Source organism: Tamandua tetradactyla, chromosome X (genome assembly GCF_023851605.1).
Source record: "Tamandua tetradactyla isolate mTamTet1 chromosome X, mTamTet1.pri, whole genome shotgun sequence".
In the NCBI taxonomy this organism is placed as follows: Eukaryota; Metazoa; Chordata; class Mammalia; order Pilosa; family Myrmecophagidae; genus Tamandua; species Tamandua tetradactyla.
The window spans coordinates 135,383,583-135,411,192 of NC_135353.1; the positions used below are offsets into that span (position 1 = coordinate 135,383,583).

General features: G+C 38.9%; 1 pseudogene; it reads right to left on the reverse strand.

Annotated features, from left to right (window-relative positions):
- Positions 1-8,787: 8,787 nt before the first annotated feature.
- LOC143672093 (ferritin heavy chain pseudogene) lies at positions 8,788-10,140 on the reverse strand (annotated as a pseudogene).
- Between the last annotated feature and the right edge of the window lie 17,470 nt (positions 10,141-27,610).

Genomic DNA, 27,610 nt, shown 5'->3' on the forward strand with positions numbered 1-27,610 from the left:
TTAAGCTCTGCTGGTCTACATGTGTTAGTTCCAAAAGGAAGAGTGCTCCTACTAGCAGACACAACAATGATTCCATTGAACAGGAAGTTAAAATTGCCACTTGGCCACTTTGGTCTTCTCATGCCTCTGATTCAACAGGCAAAGAAGAATATTACTATAACAGCTCATGTGCTGGTTTGAAAGGATGTATGTCCCCTAGAAAAGACATGTTTTAATCTAAATCTCATTTCATAAAGGTAGAATAATCCCTATTCAATACTATATATTTGAAACTGTAATCAGATCATCTCCCTGGAGATGTGATTTAATCAAGAGTGGTTGTTAAACTGGATTAGGTGATGACATGTCTCCACCCATTTGGGTGGGTCTTGATAAGTTTCTGGAGTCCTATAAAAGAGGAAACATTTTGGAGAATGCAAGAGATTTCTGAGAGAGCAGAGAATGACAGAGTCATGAGAATCAGAGAGTCTTCCAGCCAGCGACTTTTGGAGATGAAGAAGGAAAATGCCTCCCAGGGAGCTTCATGAAACAGGAAACCAGGAGAGAAAGCTAGCAGGTGATGCCATGTTTGCCACATGCCTTTCCAGATGAACAAGAAATCCTGACCATGCTCGCCATGTGCTTTCTCAGTTGAGAGAGAAACCCTGAACTTCATCGCCCTTCTTGAACCAACATATCTTTCCCTGGATGGCTTAGATTGGACATTTCTGTAGACTTGCTTTAATTGGGACATTTTGTCAGCCTCAGAACTGTTTAAGTTTGCAACTTATTACATTCCCCATTTGAAAAGCCACTGAATTTCTGGTATACTGCATTCTAGCAGCTAGCAAACCAGAGCAGCTGGTGTGATTAATCCTATCAAGAGGAAATAGGACAGCAACTATACAATAGAAGTAAAGAAGAGTGTTCCTTTAATACAGGAGATCCCCTAGGGCATCTCTTAGTTCAACCATGCCCTGTGATTAAAGTCAATGGAAAACTGCAACTACCCAATGCAGGTAGAACTACCAATGCCCCTGAAACTTCAAGAATGAAGGTTTGGGTCATCTCACCAGGCAAAGAACCATGACCAGCTGAAGTGCTTGCTGAGGGTAAAGGGAACATGGAATGGGTGGTGGAAGAAGGTAGTGATAAATATGAACTATGACCATGTGACCAGTTACAGAAACAAAGACTGTGGTGGTATGAATATTCCTTCCCTGTTCTTTTATGTGTATGTTTGTATTTGCACACAAAGAAAACATTTTGTTTTCTTCTTATCATATGACATAAGTTGTATTGTTCGTGTCATGATATTTAAGTTATAGGATGTCAAGTTTAAGAGTGGATGTTACCTAAGTTGCACCCTACTTTGGAGAGATTTACTGCATTTCCGGTTGTATACAGGAAGGTTGAGTATCGTTAGGTGAAACATATGTCTGTTATTGTTTTTTAAAAATTAAGCATGCTTCAGGTTAGTTTCTGGTGTCAACTTGGCCAGATGATGGTGCCCAGTTGTCTGGTCAGGCAAGCACTGGCCTAACCATTACAGCAAGGATATTTTGTGACTGTTTGATAAATCAGAAGGCTGGTTTATTAAATCATCAAACAGTTGATTATAGCTCTGTCTGATTGCGTCTACAATCAACTAAGGGCACTGTGCCAGTTTGAACCTGTGGTAGACCCCAGAAAAACCATGTCCTTTAATCCTCATTCAATATTGCTGGCTGGGAGCTTTTTGATTGCTCCCATGGAGATGTGACTCACCCAACTGTGTGTGGTAACTTTTGATTAGATGGCTTCCATGGAGTTGTGACTCGACCCATTCTAGATGGGTCTTGATTAGATTGCTGGATTCGTTTCAAAGAGGAAGCATTTTGGAGAGAGCCATGAAACAGAGAGCCCAAGCAGCCCGAGACCTTTGGAGATGCAGAAGGAAAACGCTCCTGGGGGGGAACTTCTTGAAACAAGAAGCCAGGAGAGAAAGCTAGCAGAAGCCGCCATGTTTGCCATGTGCCTTTCCAGTTGATAGAGAAACCCTGAATGTCGTTGGAGTTCTTAAACCAAGGTATGTTTCCTTGGATGCCTTAAATTGTGCATTTCTATAGCCTTTCTTTAGTTGGGACAGTTTCATGGCCTTAGAACTATGTACTTGCAACTTAATAAATTTCCCCTTTTAAAAGCCATTCTGTTTATGGTATATCGCATTCCAGCAGCTAGCAAACTAGAATGGGCATGTATTGCAGAAATGAGATAATCCAATCAGGTAGATACGGTCGGTTGAAGGAACAAGAGAGAGTTTTCACTGCTTCTTTAGCTAGCAAGCCTCTCCTGTGCAGTTTGTTGAAACCCTTTATTGGAGTTGCCAGCCTCAAAGACTGCCCTACAGATTTGTGACTCTTGCATTCCTGTAGTTGCGAGGGAGACTTTTATAAATCTCATATTTACATATATCTCCTGTTGGTTGTTTCTCTAGAAAACCCTAAGACATCTATATTCTAGTATATAACTCTATGAGTTTATTTTTTATAATTATTTCATATAAATGAGTTATACAGTATTTAATAATTTTAATTTCTTTGATCTATTCTGTTGGGTACCTTCAGGAACAGGGTCATGATTACAAACTCTTCTAACTGGGCTTGTAATTTTTCTTCTCATTATATATATTCTTGTTCTTATTAAATGCCTCTCATCTCTATGTATTCGAATTGTAACTCAAGCATGTATGAAACCCTTTCCATCTTCCTGAATCCTGCCAAGGACAATCCATTTTCTCTCCAAATAATGGACAAAATCTGCAAGTTATGAGTCAGAAATTTCACCAGAGTGTAACTGAGGAATCAGAATTGAATGGATGATTTTTTTCTTTACTTTTCTTTTCTTTCTTTTTTTTTTTTTTTGCATAGGCTGGCACTGGAAACTGAACCCAGGACTTCAGCATGGCAGGCGAGAACTGTGCTACTGAGCCACTGTGGCCCGCCCTGAATGGATGATTTTGATTACTGAATTATTGTATAGCTGTTCCCTTTTGCTTTCTGGTATATTAGAGTAGACAGAAGGAAATACTTGAAGTCTTTGAATTGCAATCCAGCTGCCTTGATCTCTGATAATGAGTGTATAGCCTGTATCTTATGCTGTTGTGATTGTAAAAACCTTGTGAATAACCTTTATTTGCACCCATTTATCCAATTTTTCGACTCTAGAGTTTGTGATCATTAAAGACAGCCCCTTAAGTTTATTAATGAAGGGTCCTAGGTTAGCCCAGAACTAACCCACTCCACATCTAAAGTTATCTTGATAGCCGAAAGTGGATCTAACCAAAATAGGCCCACCTGACATGCACAATAGCTTACACTTTAACCCATAAGTCATCTATATCTCATAATAATACTGAAAATCACACCCATCATTATATTAAGATTGTTTTTCTTTGTCTCAAACATGTATAAAAACCAAGCAAAAAATCACTCTGGGGGGCAGATTTAGAAAGTTTCCCCCTGCCCTCCTGCTGGTGTAAATAAATCTTCCTTTTTTTCACAGCCAGTTTGGTGTTGTCTATGCATTAAGCCACGTTGAGTGATGAACCCAGATTTGCAGGGTGGGGGTGGGGGGTAGGAAGCATCTTCAAATGATAATGCAAACATTTTGTTGATTCTTATGACATCCTCCTGAATTAGGGAAGCATAAAGTAGTAATGTCTGTACTTTACAGATAACTTAGACCAATAACATTTAAGGTATTTCACAAGATTTCACAAATGGAGAGTTAATTATGGGAGTAAACCAGTAAAAAACAAACAAAACAAAACAAAAAAAACCACTATTGTACTCGTGCAAGGATAGAATGATGCAATAGAATTCAGAATTCAGCAATGAACCAATACAACTATGGTCAGTTGATTTTAACCAGGATTCAAAGATCAATCAGTGGGTATGGAAACAGTTTTTTCAACAAAGAGTGCTGAGACAACTGGATATCCACAGGTAAAAGAATGAATATGGACCCTTACCTCATACCATATACTAAATAAGAGCAAAATAGATCAAACAACTAAATGTAAGAGCCAAAACTATAACTCTTAGATGAAAATACAAGGTAAATGTGGAAGCAGCTGTCACATGACCTGCTGCCCATCCCCAGGCTTGCCCAAAATGAGTCCTTGGCCTGAAACATTCCCTTTTTGGAAGCTGGGCAGTAAGCCCATGCTCAGTCCAGATTCTTATTCCATTAGGGTAATCCTCCCCTGTTCTGGATTCACACAGTGAACTTCTTTGCACCTGGCCAAATCCACCAGTATATCTGTTCCCAGTGGGGAGGGAATGGGCTCTTCCTACTGCAGTATGTGTGCCTGTGTGCCTTGTGTCAGCTGCCAGAAGGGACACCCTGGCCATGGAGAACTGACATCCACTACTGATGCTGACTCAATTCTGCCTCTTCTTTGTGTGAGTAAAAGCATTGTTCCAACCAGTGCTGTCTGTTGGGTGTTCCTTGACAACTATCATACCATGGTACCATGGAGTAGGCAGAAGTGTTTGGATTCCTATTCTTGGTGGCCAGCATATCTTTTCCACTCTCCATGTGGTGGACTTTCTCCCGATGAACCTTTGCTCATCAGTATATCTTCATGACCTTAAGCTTGGCAATGGTTTGTTAGATGTGACATAAAAGCACAAGCAACAACAGCAAAAACTGTTGGACTTCATCAAAATTATAAACACTTATCCATCTATGGACACTATTAAGAAAGTGAAAAGACAACCCATATAATGGGAGTAAATATTTGCAAATCATATACCATATAAAGCTCTGGAATACAGAGTATATAAAAACTGCTGCAACTCAACAACTAACAAAATGAACGACCTAATTAAAAAGCAGATAAAGGATTTCAATAGACATTTCTCCAAAGAAAATGTACGAATCACCAACAAGCATGTGAAAAGATGTTTGACATTATTAGTCATTAGGGAAATGCAAATCAAAACCACAAGATACCACTACACACCCACTAAGATGGCTATAATAAAAAAATTCAAACAACAAGTGTTAGCAAGGATATAGAGAAATCGGAATCCTCATACACTGCTAGTGGGAATATTAAATGGTACAGCTGCTCTGGAAAGCAAATTGCCATATGACCCAACAATTTAACTCCTAGGTATATAGATAAGAAAATTGAAAACAGGTGTTCAAACAAATAAAAATGTTCGAAACAACATCATTCATAATAGCTAAAAAAAAAAAATGAAATATCCCAAATGTCCATCAACTTAAAAATGGATGTACAAAATGTGGTATAACCATACAATGAAATATTATTTGACAAGAAAATTAAGTACTGATACATGCTACAACATCGATAAAGCTTGAAAGCATTATGCGAAGTGATAGAAACCAGACACAAAAGGCCATATGTTATATGAGCCCATTTATATGAAATATCCACAATAGGCAAATCCATATTGCCACATATAGGAAGGGGAAAAGTTGGTAAGTGACCATTAAATGGATATGGGCTTTCTTTTTGGCATGAGGAATATGTTCTGGAATTATGTAGTTGTGATTGTTGCACAGCACTATGAATATACTAAAAGCCACTTTAAAATGGTTAAAATGACAAATTTTACGTTACGTAAATTATTTCAGTAAAAAAACAGATGGTGGTCTGGCTTTGGCTTGCTGATCATAGTTTGCCAACCCATACAATAAAACAAACCAATTTGTGATAAAACAGAATGGGCAAAATCATATGTGTGTGTGCGACACCAGTGGAAATGAGAGAAAGTTTCCAAATCCATTTGGATATGTGTCTGTTCAATAAGGCAATATTTGCTGCATTTACAGCAAGTTTTAATGTGTTTGGGCTACTACTTGCATGAGGGTATGACTGAGTGAGCTAGTTAAATCTAGGCATCCATAAAATTTTGCAGCTCCCTAGGTGATCCCAAGGTGCAGCTATGCTTGAGAACTACAGAGATAAAGCAGTGCTTTTCAAATTTGTGTGTGCATTATTGATCATCTGGGGTCTTGATAAAATGTAGATTTTTATTCAGTAGGTCTTAGGTGGAGCTTGAGATGTTGCCCTTCTAACAAGCTCTCAGCTGAAGCTGATGCTGCTGGTCCACAGCCTGCATTTTGAGTAGCAAGGTGCTAGCACTAGTTTTCAATGCCAGAGATGCCTACCTAATGCCCCAAGCATATGATGTAATTGGTGTGGGATGTGGCCGGAAGCACTGGAGTTTTAAAAGCTCTGCAGGTGATTTTAATGTGAGCAAAGCACATTCAGTTCTTATATTATCAATAGATAATTCAGGATGGAAGGAGGAGACTCAGGCAACCTGGGCTTAGGAAAGAATAAGAAAATGTGTTCTAGGGAGCGATTTCAAAGGAAACCTGGTTGAGAAAGAGTACGAGCGATTGTTATGGAAATGTATTATGGTAAATCTCGCCTCCAGTCTTGGGCCTGAGTTTTGAGCAGCCAAAACAATCTCCCTCCCGAATCCAGACAGAGCCTGAAAACCAAAGCAGCTACTGAAAGATATTGCCTTCTAAATATGGAGGATGACAAGGTGGGTCGAAATGCAAGAGAGACCCTCTGTGGCAATATAGAGAAGTGCAAGTTCTTCCCCAAATTTATGAAAAATAGGAAGATGTGAGAAAAGTCAGAGAGAGAAGAGGCCCTCAAAAACAGGCAGAGAAATAAAAATATTTAGGAAACCAATTTTGAGCAAGAGAAGTGAAAAAGGCAAAAGCATTTTCAGAAAATTGAACTCAAAGGACCATAATCCTAATTGAAAAAGTGTTAAAGTGCAGTGATGGAGAAATGTGGAACATAATTACTTCTTAGGTAAATGCTTTCATAGTTTAATAAATAGATTAATCTGCTAAATTTTAAAAATTCAAATTACCGATGTATCTTTTATTGCTATATGTAAGGTATGTAATTGCTTAGCTTTTAACATTGTAAACTGCACATAGGACATAAACAAAATGTTTTGAGTATTTTTTTCCCCAACGTGGGCAACTTTAGGGTTTACCTAGGCGCTGATTTCACATGGTCAAATAGGTGGTGGACTGTGGGAGAAGATGGAGTTTGAAGGGGCAAAGAAAAAAAAGAATGAAAATCACAGAAAAGCAGGTCTATATTTTCCTCAGGAAAATGCTTACAGGGAAATAATTCCTTTCCACCCATATACACGATGACAAGGCAAATAACTAATCTTCTCACATGCTGAAAGGAGAAACCAGAGACCCCACTGAGGACTGGAAGAGGTTGGTTGGGGATAAACTTGGAGCAAACACTGGGAGCCATTCAGTCTAGAATGAGGTGATGGTCAATGGGGAGCTGGCAGCTCTCTGGGTGGTCAAACCCTTCAAACCAACTTCCAAATATTAGTTGCCCTGAGGTTGGGGTTGGACTTCCCACATTCTCTCCTTACACTCTTTTTCTGGGTGAGTTTATCCAGTTACATGACTTTAATGTCATCTATATGCTCATGTCTACCCTATGTATATTTCCAGTCCAGACTGCCCTCCCCAGTTCCAGATTCATTTTTCCAGTTAGATGGATATTTCCACTGCGTCATTTAATAAACATCTCAGATTTTACAAGACATGGCTTCCCCACCCTCCCACCTCAAGTATACCCTCTGCAAAAGTTTCCAGGTTAATAAAGACCACCACCATTAACTCAGGTGCTCAAGTCCAACCCCAGAACCTAGATTATTTTCGCGATCTCCCATTGCTCATGTTTGGTCTATGAGCAAATCCTGTGGACTCATCCAAAGTTCATCCGGAATTTGTCTGTCTCTTCATTTCCTTAGCCACCACCATAGACAGCGCCACCATCCACTCTCTCCTGGATCTCTGCAATGCCTCCTGACTGGCCACGGTGCTGCCACTCATCCTTCACTGTGCGTTCTTCAGAGAAGCCAGAGTAAATGGCTTTATATTCAGGAAGATTTATTCTACTTTATATTCGAAATCACTAATTCGAACTTCAGCCATTACATTTTCACCCCCTCTAATCACATTTTTTTCTTTTTCTGGATTCAAATTACTTTTAATGGAAGAAATGGTAAATTGAAGGAAAACATAAGTGGAAGTTTTGTGATAGAAACATTCAAGCCCTGCTCTGCTGACCCCTGGAAGTCACCCCATGGCTGTGGGGAAGCCAGCCTAAGGCTCACCTCTCCTTGTCACTGTCCCCAGGGAGTGCCCCCATCTTCCTACCCAGAATCAACAAGTGTTCCCATGCAAACAAACTGAAAGTTTTCAGATAAAATTCAGACCCCTTTTAATTGCTTCCCAATCTCATTTCCTTCACTTCTTCCCGGAGGCAAACACTACCACTAATTCCAAGCCATGTTTTTATCGTATATGTGCACACAAAGACACCCAGGCCCCAGACCACCCACCTCACCTGATTTATTCACAGTTTTATGAGGGAAAGATTAACTGCATGTTTTCTGGAGTTTCCCTGGGATCCTTGTCCCTCTGTCCTTGAAGAATCTGAACTGCATAAAGTTGGGGCATGGATGGAAGGAGACACTCCAGTGCTAAATCTGCAGATCGCAGTTTTAAATCAGCATGGGGATTTGCCTGGTTCCTAAAAGCTGAGCGTTTTGCACACATGAATTACCTGAACACCTCTATTTGTTTCATTTTGGTACCGAATCACTTTATTGGAAGAAATGGTACAATGGAAAGAAAAAACTTAAGTGGAGGATCTGTCAAGGCACTGTGCATCTGGGGCACTGGTGACCCCGGGGAGTGGCCCCTGGCTGTGGGAAGGCAGCCTAAGGTTCAGTTCTCCTTGTCACTGTAGCCCAGGGTGAGCTTGTCAAAGAGGTACTCGGCCAAGCTGTCTTGGGGGGCCCCCATCCTGTGCAAGTTGGTCATATAGTCGCCCAGCTCCTCGATGGACTTGACCTGCTCGTTCGGGCAGTGAGCCTCCAGGAAGTCGCACAGGTGGGCGTCGCACTTGTCGGTGGCCAGCTGGTGCTGCTCCAGGAGGAAGGCGCAATCCAGGGCCTGCAGGCCACTCTCCCAGTCGTCGCGCTCGGGCTTTTCGATGTCGGGCTTTTCGATGTCACGGAACAGGATGTGGCCCCCCGCGCTGTTTCTGCGGCTTCAGGCTTTATCAGCTTCTGGGCGTGCACTGTCTCCTCGTGGGACAGGCGCAGCAAGTAGTCAGAGAAGTGACTTAGGGCCACGTCGTCGCGGCGGTCTAAGTAGTAGGCCATGGACAGGTGGACGTAGGAGGTGTGAAGCTCCATGTTGACCTGGCGGTTGATGGCGGCCTCGCAGTCTGGGTGGTAGTTCTGGCGCAGCTGCCAGGGCGCCGCCACCGTCGCGGCTCCCAGCCCGGGCGCAGCCGCAGTGCTGGCTCTGCAGCGGAGCGGGCGGGCGGCAGCGGCAGCGGCTGTGGGGGCCGCGGAGCGAGACCAGGGCGGGGTTCGGAGTGCAGAGAACCGGCGGAAGACGAGCAGGGGGTTCCGAGCTCGAGCTCGAGCTGGAGGAGGAGGAAGGGGAGGGATGGATGGGGGAGGGGAGGGGGAGGGGGAGGGGGAGAGGGAGGGGGAGACTTGGGGCCTGGACAGCTGGATCCATTACCCAGAGGGCGGCTCAGAAGGGCAGCCCGGGTGTCAGCGCCGCGTTCCCTCTGAGCCTGAGTTAACTGGAGATCAGATGACTCTGAGCTGACAGTCTCTGGCCTCTATTGGAGTTTTGATTTGGGCATAAATATGTCTAATTTCTAAGAACTTACTCCTGTCATTTAATTACTTCTTTTTTATAGCAACCTGCATATATATATATATGTATATATATAATTATTTTAGACGTGTGTCTTTATTACTCATCTACCCATACATTTGCATAAAGGGGGTGTCAGGCGCAAGGTTTTTGCAATCACGTAGTCACAAGATAAAAGCTATGCAGTTATGCAATCATTACAAAGATCAAGGGTACGTATTACAGTTCAACAATTTCAGGTATTTCCTTCTGGCTTTTCTAATACACTAATAACTAAGATGAAGTATTTATATAGTGATTCAGGAGTTATAACAATTTGTTAAATCCTAACTTCTCCATTACAATTCTTCCCTCTTACCTGATCTTTGACTCAGTCTTCAGGCATAACTGGGCAATGACCATCCTAACTTCATGCTGGAAAGGGTTGTTGATCTTACGGGATTGAGGTTGGAGAGATTTGTACCTCTGGGTTTCAGGATTTATCTGCCAGAGGAACAATTTGGAGGCTTTAGGTTTCTGAAAAAATAAACTTAATAAATTAAACTCTTATAGAGTCTTAGAGCCTAGGATATTCTTTAAGGTTTTCAGAAATACTGTTGGTTGTGGCTTGGCATACACTGGCAATTTGCAATATCTGTCTGAAGCATAAGTGTAACCCCCAGGATGACCTCTTGACTCTATTTGAAATCTCTCAGTCACTGAAACTTTATTTCATTTCATTTCATTTCCGCTTTTTGGTCAAGAAGGCATTCTCAATCCCACAATACCAGTGCCAGGCTCATTGCTGGTAGTCATGTCCCAGGTTGCTAAGGAGACTTACACCCTTGGAAGTCATGTCCCACCTAGGGGGGAGGCTTGTGAGTTTATTTGCAGAGTTTGGCTTAGAGAGAGAGGCCACCTATGTTGCTCTTATTTTTAAAGCCCATTATCTTCTTTAAATGTCTGAGAATATGAGTTTAAATTTGTTGGTGAATTGCTCTTCTGTTTTCTGGTTTATATTTCTGTTGTTGTTTTTTTTTCATAATTAGTGCTATTTTTTCAGCATGATTTTTAGATTTTCCTCAAATATCTGGCAAACCATTGTCCATTCGTATTTGGGGTTTTAAACTTGTTTGGTTAGAGTAGGTAATTAGCAGGATTTAATCTGCAGTTTTGATGTCTTTTTCATCAACAGGCTTCTCCTTTGAATGGGAGGCAAGCTGTGTCAATTAGGGAGTGGTCTTCTCCCTTTGGGATACACGGTAGGCAGCATGCCGGTAATACAAGGACTCATCCTTATTGCTGACATAAGCATGACGTTTCTCTGGCTTGGGAAAATTTTAGTGTTTTTCCCTTCTAAGCAGTTGTGGCTTCAGTTTGGATGCCCTTTGAAGTCTGCAGTTGTTTCAAACCCTGCTCTAATTTTGAACCCCTTCCTGGTTAGGTAATACCCTGTCTTTAAAGTATAGATTTAGTGGTTTAACATGGAATCCAGTGTCAGTAGGGTTTTCTGCCCAGTGTAAACAGAGGTGGGGAAAGGTCTGTGGAGGGCAGGAACAAATAGGTCTACTGTTTAGAGTAGCTCTGTAAACTCACAGTTGACTCACTGACCCCTCTTCAGTGCTTGGATTTTGTTGATTCTGTGCTTTGTTTTCTACTGCAGAAGTTTTTAAATCTCTGAATTTTCCAATCTGATAATATCTGCTTTTTGTGTCTTCCAAAAATTTCTCATAATTTGTGGTTTACTAATGGCTCCCTTTCATGTATGTGTGTTTGTATAGATAGTTTTTGTGTTTAGTCTACCAGCATGATTCAGTCATCTTTTTTAACTTCTGAAAATGCAGATACTTAACTTCTTAATACTTAATATATTCACATGGTTCAAAAGCTTTACTGTTCTTCTCTGTGGGCAACCAGTAGGTATTACTTGGTATAATCAGGAGGAGAAAGAGAAAAGAAAGTAAGAAATAATAAATAATAAAGTAAGAAAAATCATACAGACAGAAGGGAAGAAACTTTAGAAGCATACCCTGAAAAGCACATTCTTTTCAAGTGCACATGTTAACATTTACCAAGATAGACCATGTTTTGGGCCATACAATAAATCTTAATACATTTAAAAGGGTTAAAATCATGCAAAATATAGTTTCTGACCACAGTGGAATTAAATTAAAGACAATTAAGAGAAAGACATCTGAAAAATAATAAAATATTTAGAAACTAATAACACCCTTCAAAACAATATGAGTTTAAGAAGAGATCAAAGGGAGTTAGAAATTATTTGGACCTGAATGAAAATAAAAACAGAATATCAACATGTGGGGGGATGCAGATAAAGCAGTGTTTAGATGGACATTTATAGCACTAAATGCTTATATTAGAAATGAAGATAGGTCTCAAATAAAAAAATCTAACTTTCTACATTAAGGAACTAGAAAAATAAAAGCAAAATAAACCCAAAACCAGCAGAAGGGAGTATTATGACCTGGGACATAGGTAAAGAATTGAGAACCCTGAATAAAGTGGGGGGTGCAGGAAGCCCATTGTTATGGGAACTGACCTTAGGGAGAAGCCAGCAGGACATCTTTAAAGTCCGTGACTGGGCCAGTCATTAAGATTAGAGGTTTAGAAAGGAATTCTGTTCCTACTCTGTTAGGACAAAGGACATCAGATCAAAGACCTTGGATCAAATGAGGGTTCCTAGTAGGCTCTAGGCCAAAGCAAATTGAGAGGACTACCCAAGGCCTGGTCTTTTGAGAGGTTTGTCCCTGCATGGTTGTAACTATGTGACTGAAAAAGTAGAGACTAAAATCACAACTACTATTCTTGAAAAACAGTTTCTCCTTTCTGGCTGTTCCTTGATGTTTCTTTTAATTTGGTGTGATCTGTGCCAGAATGCTCAGAGTGAGAGGAGACTATCAGCATGATTTTATTAGACTCTGCCCTTGTCTTTTCACTATTGAGGGGCTACATTTTTATACTACAAACTGAAAAAAGAATAGACATATCCTACTGCTCTCTACAGGCAGCATATTGGTATCTCCTTTGGCCAAATTCTGCATAAAGTGTGAATTTAAAAGTGGTGGTGGGTGACCATCACTGGTTTTGGTGAGAGAGAGGGTAGGGGGAGGGACAGAAAGAAAGTGAGTGTAAACTATAGTCATCCTGCTCTCTTTTGAAGATGTAGAATCAAGAGAGCTCCAGAAAATTCAAATCAACTGTTATAAGACCTGTTCATAAGGCCACAGAATTTAAGTCTAAATTACTCATCCTGCTTAGCAGAGATAATATGTTAGCCTTTCTTTCCTTCTGTTTCACTCTCTCTTTCCATCTTCTTAGTTTTGTTCTATCTCTCTTTCCTTCAGTTCAGTATCTAAATATCCAGAAAGGGAGTGATATTGGCAGAGATGAAAAATAACATATATTTAGCAACAGAACAACCTAGATAAAATGGAAGATTTTAAATGATATGGTACCAAAACCAGACAAAGTTTCACAAGAAAAGAAAACTAAAGATCAATTCTGCTTAAGAATGTAGATGCAAAAGCCTTCAATAAAATATGAGCAAACCACATTCAGCAACATTTAAAAAGTATTATACACCATGAAAAAGTGGGTTTTATTTAAGTAATGCAAGACTTATTTATCATGTGAAAATCTTTCAATAGACTATGCCATATTAGTAAGGAAAAGGACAAAAAACATGGTTGTTTCAATAGATGCAGAAAAAGAATTTAATAAATCCACCACCATTCCAGTTAATAAATTAGGGATAGAAGGAAACTTCTTCAACCTGTAAAATGTATTTATGAAATGCTTGTGTGCTGGTTTGAAATGATGTATGTCCCCTAGAAAAGCCATGTTTTAATCAAAATCCCATTTCCTAAAGGTAGAATAATCCCTATTCAATACTGTATGTTTGAAACTGTAATCAGATCATCTCCCTGGATGATGTGATTTAGTCAAGAGTGGTTGTTAAACTGGATTAGGTGATGACATCTCCACCCATTGGGTGGGTCTTGAGAAGTTTCTGGAGTCCTATAAAAGAGGAAACACTTTGAAGAATGGGAGATTCAGAGAGAGCAGAGCAGAACGACATAGCCACGAGAAGCAGAGTCTGCCAGCCAGAGACCTTTGGAGATGAAGAAGGAAAACGCCTCCCGGGGAGCTTCATGAAACCGGAAGCCAGGAGAGAAAGCTAGCAGATGACACTGTGTTCGCCATGTGCCCTTCAAGCTGAGAGAGAAGCCCTGACTGTGTTCACCATGTGTCTTCTCATTTGAGAGAGAAAGACCCTGAACTTTATCGGCCTTCTTGAACCAAGGTATCACTCCCTGGATGCCTTAGATTGGACATTTCTATAGACTTGTTTTAATTGGGACATTTTCTCAGCCTTAGAACTGTAAACTAGCAATTTATTAATTTCCCCTTTTTAAAAAGCCATTCTATTTCTGGTATATTGCATTCTGGCAGCTAGCAAACTAGAACAGCCTATAATTACCATCTTAACTTAAAGATAAAAATCTAAAAGCTTTTCCCCAAAGATCAAGTGAGCAAGCGAGTTGTCCACTCTATGTACTTTCATTCAACATTGTACTGGAGGTTCTAACCAGAGAAGTTAGGAAGAAAAAGAAATAAAAGCATCTAAATTGGAAAGGAAGAAATAAAACTACATATATATATCTGCAGATTACATAATCTAATATATAGAAAAACATAAAGATTCCACACAAACAAAACAAAATGACACTATAAGAACAAATAAAAAGTTCAGCAAAGCTTTAGGATACAATATCAATATACAAAAAATCAATTATATTTCTACATGCTAGCAAAGAAAAATCTGAAAATGAAATTAAGAAAATAATTGTATTCATAAAAGCATCAAAAAGAATAAAATAATTAAGAATAAATGAAACCAAGGAACTGAAAGATTTACATATCAAAAACTGAAAAATGCTGAGATAAATTAAAGAAGACCTAAATAAATGAAAGGCATTCCAAGTTCATGGATCAGAAAAGTTACATTGTTAAGATGGCAATACTCCCTGCTTTAGTTTTCTAGGCTGCTACAAGGGAATACTATGAAATGGGTTGTGTTAAACAATGGGAACTTATTTGCACATGATTTTAGGTCAGGAAAACGTCCAAATCAAGGCATCATCAAGCTAATGCTTTCTTCCCAGAAACCTGCTGCTGGCGATCCTTGGCTCCTCCACCACATGGCAAAGCACATGGCGATGTCTTCTGGTCTCTCCATTCTCTTCCAGGTTTCGTTGACTTCAGCTTCTTGTTTCCATGGCTTCCTTCTTTCTTTGTCTGACTTTCTCTTATAAAGGACTCTAGTTAGAAGATTAAGACCCATCCTTAATGAAGTGGATTATACCTTAACTGAAGTAGCCTTTTCAAAACTTCTACTTACAATGGGTCCACACCCACAGAAACAGATGACATTTAAAAACATGCTTTTCTGGGTAAAGATAGTTCCGAACCTCCACACCCCCCAAACCGATCTACAGATTCATTGTGTTTCTATCAAAATCCCAGCTTGTTTTATGCAAAAATTGACAAGCGGATACTAAAATTCTTGGAAATGCAAGAGACCCAGGATAGACAAAACAGTCTTAGAAAAGGAAAAAGTTGAATGACCACACTTCACAATTTCAAAACATACTACAAAGCTACATTAGTCAAGAGTCTGTGGTATTAGCATTAAGATAGAAATATAGATCAATGGAATATAAATGAGGTTCCAGAAATGAACCTGTTTATTTAGGATCAATTGATCTTTGACAAAGGTGCCAAGAACATTCAGTGGAGAAACTGTAATCTTTTTAACAAATGATGCTGGGACAACTGAATACCAACATGCAAAAAGTGAATTTTGACACCTTACCTCACATCATATAAAAATATTAACTCAATATATAAACAAGACTACATGGAAAAGTTAAACTATAAAGTTCTTAGAAGACAACCTAAGAGTAAATCTTTATGACCTTGGACTTGGCACTTCTTTCTTAGATATGACACCAAAAGCTCAAGTGAGAAAAGAAATAGTAAATTGAACTTCATCACAATTTAAGACTTTTTTACTTTCAAGGACACCATCAAAAAAGAGAGAAGAGAGGGCCACAGTGGCTCAGCAGGCAGAGTTCTTGCCTGCCATTCCAGAGACCCAGGTTCAATTCCTGGTGCCTGCCCATGCAAAAAAAAAAAGAGAGAATCCATGAAATGGCAGAAAATATTTTCAAATCATATAACTGATAAGTTTCCAAAGTATATGAAGGACACTTATAACTCAATGATAAAAAGAAAAATAATCCAATTTAAAAATAAACAGAGGAGTTCAATAGTCATCTCTCTAAAGAAGATATAAAATGCCAAAAGCACCCGAAAAGACATTTAAAATCATTAGTCATCAGGAAAATGAAAAACAAAACCATGATAAGATACAATCCATGTATACTAGGGTGGCTATAAAGTTAAAAGAAAAAAACCAGACAATAATATGTGCTAGTGAAGATAAGAAGAAATTTGAGCACTCATGTGTTGCCAGTAGGACTATAAAATGGTGCAGCCACTTTGGAAAACCGGCAGTTCCTCAAAATGTCAAATGTAGAGTTACCATATGACCCAGAAATTCCACTTATAGGTATATTCCAAAAACAGGAATTCAAACAGATATTTTACACCAATATTTATAGCACCATTATTCATACTAGCGAAAAGGAGGAAGCAACCCAAGTATCCATCAACAGATGAATGGATAAATATGATATATCTATACAATGTAATATTACTTGGCAATATAAACAAATGAGATACTGATACATGATACAAATGGGTGAACCTTGAAAATGTGCTGGAATGAAAGAAGCCTGATACAAAAGATCATATATTTTATGGTTCCATTCCATATTACACAAATCCATATATGCAGAAAGTATATTAACGGTTACTGAGGGCTGGGGGAGAGAGGGATGGGGAGTGATGGCTAATGAGTACAAATGGGGATGTTTCTTTTTGGAATGATGAAAATGTTCTGAAATTAGATACTGTATTATAGGCCTAAATGGAAGAACTAAGACTGTACACTTTTTGGAAGAAAACTTAGGAGTAAATCTTCATGACCATGGACTAAGAACTGGTTTCTTAGATACAACCAGGAACTGATTTCACACCTCTCTGAATATACTAAAATAACTGAATGTACATTCTAAAAGGGTAAATTTTACAATATCTGAATTACATCTTAATCAGGATATTTTCTTCTTTAAAAAGAGACAGTGTGTCAGACAAAGAAACAGATTATACCATGGAGATGACATTCAGAGTAGCAGCTATGCAGCTGCTATCATGAAAAGCTGAGTTATTACTTTCATGATTAGGTAATATTAAGGGAAATTAATATTTCTTATGATGAACTCTCATCCACCACCCTGAATTGTAATAAAATGAAAAGAAAACATTTACAAAAAGGAGTTTTACAGCATGGTATTGGCACAAAGATGGACATATGGATCAATGGAATCAAATTGAGAGTTAGAGATAGACTCCCAGATCTATGGTCAATTGATCTTGGACGAGGCCCCCAAAACTACTGAACTGGGACAGAATAGTTTCTTCAATAAATGAGCCTGGGATAACTGGATATCAATAGCCAAAGGAATGAAAAAGGACCCCTACCTTACACTCTATACAAAAATTAACTCAAAGTGGATCAAAGACCTAAATATAAGAGTCAGTACCATAAAATTTCTAGAAGAAAATATAGGGAAACCTCTTCAACACCTAGTAATAAGAGGTAGCTTCTTAGACTTTATAACCAAAGCACAAGCAACGAAAGAAAAAATAGATAAATGAGAACTCCTCAAAATCAGATGCTTCTGTTCCTCAAATGGCTTTGTCAAAAAGGTGAAGAAGAAGCCAACCCAATGGGAGAAAGTATTTGGAAACCATATATCTGATAAAGACTGGATATCCAGTATATTATAAAGAAATCATAGAACTCAAAAACAAAAGAACAAACAGCCCAATTATAAAATGGACAAAAGATATGAATAGGCGTTTTTCTGAAAAGGAAATACAAATGGCTAAAAAGCACATGAAAAGATGTACGTCTTCGTTAGCTATAAGGGAAGCAAATAAAAAGCACAATGAGATATCATCTCACACCTATAAGAATGGCTACCATTAAACAAACAGGAAACTACAGATGTCGGAGAAGATGTGGAGAAATTCGAACGTTTGTCCACTGCTGGTGGGAATACATAATGGTACTACCACTGTGGAGGACAGTTTGGCATTTCCTCAGAAAACTAAATATCGAGTTGCCCTATGACCTGGCAATATCACTATTCAGTATATACCTAGAAGATCTGAAAGCAGTGACACGAACAGACATTTGCACACCTGTGTTCATAGTAGCATTATTCACAATTGTCAAAAGACGGAAACAGCCCAAATGTCCATCAACAGACGAGTGGATAAATAAAATGTGCTGTATGCATATTGTTGCTTCCTGTTGAAATGGAGCTCGAAGGATATTAAGGAATGATGAGAAAAAAAGAAAGGAAGAAAGAAAGAAAGACACAGACGGGCTCAGGGGGTCTGAAGCTTGAGTTTACTTCAGACAGACTTCAGACAATTTTATTCTTAACCAGATCCTAGTTATATACCACAGGATGTCAACAGATATGCAGGCATTTCCTGAGGGAGCAAGATTCTTATCTTACAGTGTTCTTCATACTTAACATAACTGTTTGGGGTAAACATTCTCTTCCTCCCAGACTGCTCTACATAACAATCTCCACAGTTTACCGCCGCCATCCTGAGGCCAGCAGCTTGCAACAAATTCTGTAGGTCTTGCTTTAAACTCTTGGCTTCTACAACATATGATGGAATATTATGCAGCAGTAAGAAGAAATGAGGTCCTGAAGCATATGAGAACATAGATAAACCTTAAGGACATAATGCTGGGTGAAATAAGCCAGACACAAAAGGAGAGCTACTGTATGATTTCACTTATATGAACCCCTTGGGAAAAATAAACTCGGAGTTTTAAAGTGTGGAATATGAGGGACCTAGTGAGAAACAGAAGGTAGAGAAGGGGGAGTGGTTACCTAATATATACAGACTTGTTAAAGAGGTTGAACTTAAATGTATGGGAATGAATAGAGATGATGGTAGTTCATTAGTGGGATTGTAAGTAATAGTGCCGTATTGAAGGTGAATATGCTTGAAAGTAGTTGTTCAAAGCCACTGATACAAATATAAATATGTTTTTTTGTGTGGGCAGGCTATAAATATGTTTTTACATGAATGTATTTATTGTCAAAAGGTATGACAGTTGTACAAAGAGTTAGTAATAGAGTGGTATATTGGAAAAACTACCTATTGCATGCTATGGATTATAGGCAACAGGAATGCCTCACTAGTACCTCAACAATGCTAGGGGTAAATAATTGGGAGGGGGGCTTTCTCTTTGGTGAGGGTGTGTCTATCTGTTATTTTTCTCTTTGGAGCAATGAAAATTGTCTAAAATTGAGATTGATGATGATTGTATAACTAAGTGAGGATACTGTGAGGCATTGATTGTTTATTTTGGGTAGATAATTTGTTATGTGAATATACCTCAACAAAATCTGCAGATTCAAAATAAATAAATACTTTTTTTAAAAAAGAGGGTGTTTTAAGCTCTTTAGGGGAAAAGGAAACTGGTTAACTTAAATCCCTCAACAAATATTCATTGCTTTCTGTGTGAGGCACTGTTCTAAGTATACCACAGATGGCCGAAACCCATATGCACTTAATTCTTGAACTATAAACAACTAAAATAAAATAGCATGTACTATACTTAAAGATGTATCTACTCTGTCCTTAAAATAGGTTGAATTTGACCTGCAGGCCCAGCTGTTCTAGATGTACAGGTTTTCTTGCCTTTAATATGATACTTAACATCTTGGTGACTCTTGATGGCCATTAGATGGAGGCCTAATGTTATTCTCATTTCTGAGTACTTCTTTGAAAGTCACTTGAATCATTCAAATTAGATTTTCTGGTATAAACAAAAGCTGTAATTGGCTTTTAAAGTCTGAATTGTCATCTGCATTTATTGCATAATTGCCAGTGTGCATGATTTCATGATGATGCTGTCAATCATTGCAATCATCTGAGGTCTGAGTCGTTCTGGGCCTACCACCTGTTGGAAAACCCAAGATGAAATGAGACTCAGCTCTTACCATTCATCTCTTCCTTGCCACTCCAAGAACTCTGTTGTAATTTCTGTATCTTTGTGGTGGATTGTATTATTTTCTCACAACTCTTTCTTCCCTCCCTATCCTAGCCATGAGTTCATTTTAGGTGGTAAATATTTCTCTGTTCCATTGATTTTGGGTGATCTACATCACTTCCTTTGGTCAATGGCACACAAGAAGATGTAAGATTTGCCAAATATCACCAAAAGCTTTAAATATGCTTGCATGGTTTGTCTTAGGGTCTTGTGCTTCTGGTACCCACTATTTGAAGAATGTGATCTATGTGGTGGCTGGTTGCAAAATGTGGAGACATGTAGAGCAGGCATGAATCCAACCCAGCCAAACTTAATTCAGAGCCAAGCCTAGCAGATCCCAGCTGAAACCTGTAAAAGTTATTCTATGGGTCCCTGAGTAAGATTTGGGGTTGTTTTTAATACCCTTTATTGCAGCAAACTGTTTAAGACAACTCCCAAAACACAAAATATGTGTAGGTTTTTGTTTTGTTTTATTTCTGACTAATGTGGCTCTCCTGCCTGGAATGAGGCCAGCCAGACTTTAGTTACTCTCAGTTATGAATAGATAATGGCTATTACCTATTGCAAATTGGTGCTGGCAAGGTCAGTTTTCATGTTCCAGTTCACTTTAGTAATTTCTTCATATTAAATTTTTCCATAAAAAAATTCCCGTAGAGGAAAATTTTACCTTTAAGTGGTTTCTAAGGCTCAATTTACATAAAATCCAGCAAGGTTCAGGAAACAACATGGCCCTGTATTATAACACGTAAAGAAAAAAGAGTTCCTAGATGCAAGTTATTTGGCTCCATTTCTTAACAGGGTATATGAAGTTAGTTTCATTAAAAAGTTCCATGTGTTAGGTGGGTATAATCCCACCCAAAGATGTAGACACATTAAACCCTAGAACCTGTGAATATGTTATATTACATGGCAAATGGAAATTTTCAGGTATGATTAAATGAAGAACCTTGAGATAGGGAGATTACCCTGGATTATCTAGGACAAGTGTCCTTAACAATGGGGATGGGAAGCAGGAGCAATTTTTTTTTTTACTTTCGGAAAAGAATAAAGAGAGCAAAGGGCAACAAAAATGGATTTAGAGAGCAAAGAAGCATATTTTGAGGTGCCTGTGGGAAAAGGAAAATGGTTTCAACTCCCACAAGAAATGGCTCTGGACAGAGATTTCTGAGCTTGAAGCCAAACATTGAGGAGCCTGGCCACACTGAGCATCAGTTAATAAGGAGAACAGGAAGTCAGCCCCAGCTCTGTCACCAGATAATACATGAATGGTTTTATGAGTCCTTGCCAGGATAGATGATTTCCTGCATTCATGCCAATCCTCACAATTCTGTGAAGTAAGAATTGCTTTACCCATTTTTACAGATGAGAAAACTGAGGTCCAGGATATAAATTAATTGCCACAAATGATATGGAAACTGGATTCAAAGTCAGGTCTGAATTTCAACCATACCCCTGGAAACCTCAGATGCCACTCCATCAAAATGGGGTCTGAGCAGGACACAGGATCAGATAATTTCTTAAGGCCTCTCCCACTCTAAACAATGTGAGAACAAAGAGGTGTAGACACAAGCAGCAACTAAGATGATTCTATAGTAGCACAACCAATGTCTCCCAACTTCGTTCTTTGGCAAGACCATGTTTCCACCTACCAACTGTGCAGAATAGGCTCTCTGTCTTGGTTTCTATTTTGGAATGTGTTTAAGTAGATATTAAAATACAGGAAAGGCCATGGAGTGAGACTGAACAAAACTCTTCCTAATCCAACTGCCAAGCCTCTTCTGATGGTTGGGATGAGGGAGATTAGGTTCTGCATCACTCCCCTGATGTGCTGGCAAAAAACACCACCCTGTTGGGTGTTCTTGATTGCAGCATTGGTGACATTTCCCTATAAGGAAGTGGTCTTCTGTTCTTCATGGGATGATCAATATTTCATCCTATGAGTAGAGCTGAGATTTGGATTGTCTTTCTTTGAAGGAATAAAATATGTCTTCTAAGAAAGCTATTTAGACCCCCTCTCCCAAATATTTGTTTCTTGGTCAATTATTCTAATATCATTACTGTTATGTATGGTATTCATACCTAGACTATAATTTTGTGAGATATCCACAATATCTTCTTCCTTCCTTCCTCTCTCAACCATTTGGTGTATGTAATAAGTTACAAATAATTGTTATTGGGTGTATGTACCTCTTTGGCATCACTGAATCAACATTCCCAAATATGGATCACAACTCCTTCTCCCATTTTGAGGCTTAGGGTGAGGGGTTGGAACTGTGTGGTAGACAATTTTCTGGGTCCACATCAGCGGACTTGGTCTCAATTTTTGCAGAAATCAGCACACTGACTAATGGGGAATATTGAAGATCCTTAATGCTCTCCCAAGAATTGTACAAATGAGCACTTGTGGTTCAAAAACCCAATTACTCAGTTGCACTTTACAGTCTAAAAGAAGTTTAAATTGATTCCTCTGTCAAATGTGGTAGGAGACAGTGACTCTCTTGTCAACTGTTTATCATAATAATCAATTTCACTAAGGATGATTAGGGAAGAAGAACCACATAAGGAAGGTCAATTGCAAAGGTCTAGTGGTTGGGGCTGCTGTCCATAAAGACATTTACAGACCATTGCCTCAGGATGGTGCCACATCTTATTTATATACTGTAAGGCAGGGATTGTTCACAAAGTGATTGATGAGAATAAGGGTGTCCTCCAAAACTTAAAGTATACAATTTGATTTTTAATAAGAAAAATATTGTGAATTTCTTTAAACATTTGGCTCTTAAATTATCTTTGGCCATTGTCCCAACCTTTGGACTTTGGTAGGGAGAATGTTTGGGGAGCAGGGCCGAGAGAAGTTTCAGAGTTATTGCAAGTGGCCTGCAAATCCATTTGTCCTGTGAGCATAGTCTGAAGGCTGAATAATGCCTCAAAATGGACCAAGTATACATCTACATACTTCGAAACTATGTAGATGCTATTTTAATTAAGAAAATAAAGTTAATTTAACAATTTGTTGCAGGCAGACACCCATATCCCATTTGCTTACCCTGGGGTCACCTGCAGATAACTTTATTTGATGGATGAGAGCCATCTTTGACTGAAGGAATGATCTCAGCCTATGCATGGTGGGACAGAAGTTCTAGAGAGTTGAACCCTCAGCCAACAAGGAAAAGAGTTCATATGTGAATACTTCAGCTTCGTTTCCCTTGGAGGGACAATTCTTAGGTGTGTTCTCCACAGCCTCTCTGAGGGCCACCAGTAGGATTGAGCCCCAGTGTCCACAGTAGTAACCTGTTCATTAATTTATTCTTTATTAGCTTTCTTCCATTGCTTGCTTCATTTTCTCATGTAAATATTGGTGTTTCCTGGGATCACCTCCTGTTCTAGTTTGCTAGCTGCTGGAATGCGGTGTAACAGAAACGGAATGTCTTTTACAAAAGGAATTCAATAAGTTGCTAGTTTACAGTTCTAAGACCGAGAAAATGTCCCAATTGCAACAAGTCTATAGAAATGTCCAATCAAAGGCATCTAGGGAAAGATACCTTCATTCAAGAAGGCTCATGAAGTTCAGGGTTTCTCTCTCAAGTGAGAAGGCACATGGCAAAGACAGTCACAGTTTCTCTCTCGGCTAGAAGGGCACATGACAAAAACGGCATCATCTGCTAGCTTTTTCTTGGCTTCCTGTTTCATAAAGCTCCCCAGGAGGCATTTTCCTTCTTTATCTCCAAAGGTCACTGGCTGGTGGACTCTGCTTCCCGTGGCTATGTCATTCTGCTCTGCTCTCTCTGAATCTCCCATTCTCCAAAATGTTTTCTCCTTTATTGGACTTTAGAAACTAATCAAGATCCACCCAAATGGGTGGAGACACGCCTCTACCTAATCCAGTTTAACAACCACTCTTGATTAAATCACATCTCTGGGGGGATGATCTGATTACAGTTACAAACATACAATACTGAATAGGGATTAGAAGAAATGGCTGCCTTTACATAATGGGATTAGGATTAAAACATGGCTTTTCTAGGGTACATACATCATTTCAAACCAGCACACCTAAACAAACTGCTTGCATCCTAATCCTTGTCTCAAGGGCCTGCTTTGAAGGAAGTCCATCCAAAACAAAGCCCTACTTATTTCTGGTAATGTTTTATTATTATAAATTTTTAGAATTATATATCAGAAATATTACTAGACAATTGCATGTTGTGGGGTTGGGTGTCTATAAATTCTATTTTTACCTTCAAAAGTAGTCCTTATGGGGTGGGCCACGGTGGCTCAGCAGGCAAGAATGCTCGCCTGCCATGCTAGAGGACTTGGTTTGATTCCTGGTGCCTGCCCATGTAAAAAAAAAAAAGAAAATGTTAAAAAGTAGTCCTTATGCACAAAACTGTTGGGAATATGGACTCAAGAAGGAGGAACTATTTGGCGCTCATAATTGTCTTCACACCAAAAACTTGTCTTGGATATTCACTTAAAGAATATCTGAATATCTCTGCTACTAATACTTAGTAAACCTTCCTCCTCCTTTTCTTCTTCCTCATGATTTGACTTGAATTTTTATTTTATCAACCCTATAGTAATGTTATTTTCAGTGTTAACCAATTAAATTTCCTTTTGGAAAGGGTCAGTTATTTATCAACCTCGACCACATAAAAATTTTGAGGGCAATCTTCATCGTTGTATCACCAGCACCCAGAATAGGAGATGGCATGCAGTGACAGCTCAATAAATATTTCTTTGGTGAAAAAAAAAGAATTAAAAAAAAAACAAATCAATAAGTAAAAGAAACAAATCACACACTTTGGACTTGGGCAAGGCAATTTCTGTCTCAAAATGTCATGGCACCCAGCAGAAGGTCACACTGATTTTTTCCATCTTGACATCTTTGTTTAGTTCTAGTCACAAACTTCAGCAAGGATATGAACAGTGCAGGAAACATCTCCAGTAACATTAATGCACATGATTGAGGGGCTGAAGAACTTAGATGGGAGAGGAGATTTTTTTAAACGAGAGCTCTTTGGTCTTCAAAGGCAGAGATTGACAAGAGAATGAGATTGAGGCTTATAAAATCTGAACATGCAGAAAGAAATTTAACTTACACTTGTTTTCAAATTGCAGACTGAGTCACCCCTTGGAGGATGCAAAAGATAGTTCAAATCTAAGGCAGGAAGGCATAAATTACAGAGCAGACAGCAAATATGAGCTATTTATTTCCCCAGGAATGTGTATGGCATGAAAATGTATAGGAATTCAATAAAGAGTTAAATGAAATCATGGAAGTTAGCATATTATTAAGGTAATTAAGGGAAAATTGAGGCCTGGACTTAGCTGTTAAGTCAATAAAAAGAAAATTACCGAAGAGGGGAAAACAAATCTGGTGCCACTAAAGCCATCAGACCACTGGTTGGACACTGGTTTTCATGTTATATTGCGTGTTCTGGTGAATGTGCATAATAATAAATATGATTTGGCAATGGCAATGAAAGGCTATGAACAGTGTGCAAAGGAGGAGATAATTCAGGGCATGTGTGAAGGTAGCTATATTAGAAGTCTGTGGGCCTGCAAGCAGGAAGTGAGCCACATTACTGGTTAATATACCAAACCCCTGATGTCAACTGCCCCCACTCCCTTCAATCAGCACCATAAAACTCTGCCATCGACATCAAACTTCTTGTCTGAGGCTGGCACAGCAAAATGTCACAGGAGTGCATCTGTGTGGGGAGGGAAATGGAGGGAGATAGTGGTGGTAGTTGTGTTCAGAGTATTGTTTTCCCTGGTGGAGAGAAGGCTGTTTAGGGTCTGGAGTAGTGGTCCATATTTTATCAGTTGAGCCCCTTAAATATGTTTGCAATTTAGAAACAAGACCCATTTTCTAGATTCTTCCATGTTAGGGAAAAAAATCACATTTATTTACTTGCAAATTCAATTGTAAATCTATTAGTCATTCATGCTGGGAGAGGTTGTTGCTTTGTATAACTGGGCAAGGCCTAAATAATAGATAGGTTGGTTAAGGAAATGGCTTGAAAAGCTTAGGTTCCCTAACTGGGATCTGAAATCATTGCCTCTCATCTGCTTTTTATTTTTTAAGTTTTATTAATAAAACCAATGAACACACAATATGAACATTATTTTTTTCATCACATAGTTGTATATTCATCATCATGATCATTTCTTAGAACATTTGCATCAATTCAGAAAAAGAAATAAAAAGAAAACAGAAAAAAATTCATACATACCATACCCCTTAACACTCCCTTTCATTGATCACTAGCATTTAAATCTACTAAATTTGTTTTAACATTTGTTTCCCCTTTTATTTATTTATTTTTAATCCATATATTTTACTCATCTGCCCATAAGGTAGATAAAAGAAGCATCAGACACAAGGTTTTCACAATCACACAGTCACACTGTGAAAGCTATATCATTATACAATCATCTTCAAGAAACATGGCTACTGGAACACAGCTCTACATTTTCAGGCAGTTCCCTCCAGCCTCTCCATTACATTTTTACTAAAAAGGTGATATCTATTTAATGCATAAGAACAATCTCCAGGATAACCTCTTGACTCTGTTTGGAATCTCCCAGCCATTGACACCTTATTTTGTCTCATTTCTCTCTTCCCCCTTTCGGTCGAGACAGTTTTCTCAATCCCTTGATGCTGAGTCTCAGCTCATTCCAGGACCTCTGTCCCATGTTGCCAGGAAGGTCCACACCCCTGGGAGTTATGTTCCATGTAGAGAGGGGGAGGGCAGGGAGTTTGCTTGTCGTGTTGGCTGAGAGAGAGAGGCCACATCTGAGTAGCAGAAGAGGTTCTCTTGGGGGTGACTCTTGGGCCTAAACCAGATAATTTTTTTACTCTTCACTTCTCTCTGGAGGTGTCAGCCCTGAGTCACTCCTTGATCTACTCTCCTAATGGGTAAGACTGAACTTGCCAAGGAAAATTTCCTTTTTAAAAAATGTATTTTTAATGTTAAATATAACATATATACAAAGAAATGAAGGAAAAAGCAATGATTTTCAAAGTACACTTCAACAAATACTTACAGAACAGATTTCAGAGTTTGGTATAGGTTATCATTCCACAATTTCAGATTTTTCCTTCTAGCTGCTCCAAAACTCTGGAGACTAGAATAATTTTTTTTCCTTTCTGTGAAAAAATAGCATATATACAAAAAAGCAATAAATTTCAAGGCACACTGCAACAATTAGTTGTAGAACAGATTTCAGAGTTGGTTATGGGTTACAATTTCACCATTTTTGGTTTTTACTTTCAGCTGCTCTAAGATACTGGAGACTAAAAGAAATATCAATATAATGATTCAGCAATCATACTCATTTGTTAAACCCTAACTTCTCTGTATAAGGCCACCATCACCTTTGATCCTTCTCCCACTCTTTAGGGTATTTGAGCTACGTCCATTCTAACTTTTTCATGCTGGAAGGGCTGTCGATAATATGGGATAAGGGGATGGAACTAGTTGATATTCTAGAGAGGCTGGCCCCTTTGCATTTCAGTACTTGCCTGGTACAGGGACCCATCTTGAGGTTGTAGGTTTCTGGAAAATTACTTTAGTGCATGGAACCTTTGTATAA